This window comes from Acipenser ruthenus, chromosome 8, assembly GCF_902713425.1.
Source record: "Acipenser ruthenus chromosome 8, fAciRut3.2 maternal haplotype, whole genome shotgun sequence".
NCBI classification, from domain to species: Eukaryota; Metazoa; Chordata; class Actinopteri; order Acipenseriformes; family Acipenseridae; genus Acipenser; species Acipenser ruthenus.
Genome location: NC_081196.1, coordinates 44,285,627 through 44,288,033, shown reverse-complemented (window position 1 = coordinate 44,288,033; position 2,407 = coordinate 44,285,627).

Here is a 2,407-nt window from a genome sequence, read left to right as displayed (position 1 = left end):
GCCTAAAAAGCATTCATCTAAAATGGAATCAAGCAACAATGCTGCCGGGCTCACATCTGTGAAATGGATGGGATAGTCTAGTGATGGCATTTACCAGTCTCCAGGATGGCCTCCAGGGACCCTGACTATGTGTTCATATATGCATGTGTGTCTATGAGGTTAGGGGTGGGTTATGTGCAGCCAGTAGGATTTTGTGCTCCATTGCACTTGTCAGTGCTCTGTGAATGCTAAGATGCTGTATAATGGCTCTGTAGAGGAGCCGCAGGGCAGCTGCACTAGGAGTGCTGGAGACTGGCAGGGGCTCATCTAGACAGCATATTCGTGTCTTGGAAGTGTTTTTGGGATGGCAATTCACCATATTCCTTCAGTGGAAAAGGTATTCTACCAACAGTATCTATAACTAGTGAATTATTTTGACCAGAGCCAGTCTTGTCAAAGCCCTTATTTGATTCTGCAGTGTTAGCTGCACTAACATTGTGTTTGCTTTTCTTATTACCTCTCCATCAAACTCAAATAAAATTTGACAGAAATGAAACAGCTCTATATTACAAACAGTATTCTTTTTTATTAACACTTTTTTTTTACTGTACTGTTCCTTGTCTGTAAATGTACTCAAGACTAATACTGGAAGGCCTCATGTGTCCTGTATTAACATTGCTTGTATGGATTGCTGAGGTAGACTTTAATAATACTGTTAGCACAAACAGTTGTAGAGCGTTTAACCTCATCTCACTTGCAAGGGTCAGAATCCGTACCGGCAGTAGTGTACAGGTCATTAACACATTCCACACTGAACACCTGCCGCTTAAAAATGGGTCCTCAAAAATACCCCTTCAATCTGGAGCTCACATTAACCCAGACTCAAACTAATATTATAAAATTAAAAACGTTTCTGATTAAAGCTTAAAAGAACCCTTCATTGTATCTGAAGATGCCGACTGTGAATTATTTATATTTTCAGAATTGGTCAAAATAATTTCCTTCTGTAAGGAGTGGACATTTTTATAATAAAACCCCATATACAGTGGCTCTCAAAAGTATTCACCCCCCTTGGACTTTTCCATGTTTTATTGTGTTACAACATGGAATCAAAATGGATTTAATTAGGAGTTTTTGCCACTGATCAACACAAAAAAGTCCATAATGTCAAAGTGAAAAATAAAATCTACAAATTGTTAAATCCATTTTGATTCCATGTTGTAACACAATAAAATGTGTAAAAGTCCAAGGGGGGTGAATACTTTTGAGAGCCACTGTATATATATATATATATATATATATATATATATATATATATATATATATATATATATGTGTGTGTGTGTGTGTGTGTGTGTGTGTGTGTGTGTGTGTGTGTGCGCACGCAATAACACCAATATTAAATGTAGGAACACTTGCCCTTTTGATTAAAAGGAACAGCACAGGGTTCTTATGATTGCCACTCCTCGTGATTACCGGAGTGGGAAGAAATGTTCTTAAAAAAACATTCCCTTTATTTTACTGTGCAGGGTAGAATTTGTGAGTGATTTGTGATTTCTCTTTATTGCTGTCTAGTATAAATTTATTTTTCTTACAGCTGTATCTCTCAATAATGAGATCAGAGAATAAGAACTAATCTGGTTATATTTTTTGGATTTTCAGTCTTTGTATCCATTTTTTGGAGACTAATGTTTGAAAGAATACAAAAAAACACCCCTTTTGCAACTATATGATTACATCACTTACAAGAAGCATGAATATCATCAGGGTTAGTAAGTGAACTTTTCACTGGAAGCTAATATCATATTCTGAGATTCATTATGCAGGATTAGAATTTTGAGTGGCATCTCTGTGATTGCTGTGGGTGGAATCGCTGGTTTAGGCAATCAATCTTTCTTCTGTGATGTTTTCTTAGAGGTTTCAAACATAAAAGTGCCAAACACAAGATTCAGGGAGATAAAAGGATTATTCCTTAACAATGAGACAAAAAGATGATTAAACAGGAATCACACCAACATAACTTCAGCTGGGGGCAATATACAGTGTTAGCAAAAAAGCTTAACTGAAAAATGCATCTTTAGCGGCATTAAAAAAATTCAGCCCCAATCCATTAAGGTTGTTTTGAAATACATATTCTTACCCAGGGCCGGCGTCAGCACCCGGCAACACGTTATGAGGGGCCCACCAGAGGATAAAGAAATATGTGATTAAAAAAATAAATAAATAAACGTTACTAAATACATCATTGCTTTTCAAAACTAAATACAATGCTTTTCTGACTCTATCAACGTCTTTAATTATTTTCTTTCTGTTAGTTCTGCAGCTGCTTAGTCACTCCCTATATTGGTGGGGAAAGAGTCAGATGTAATTTCATTGACGATAACCTAAATGATGCATCTCACGAGTTTAAGCTATAGGGAGGGGGGTG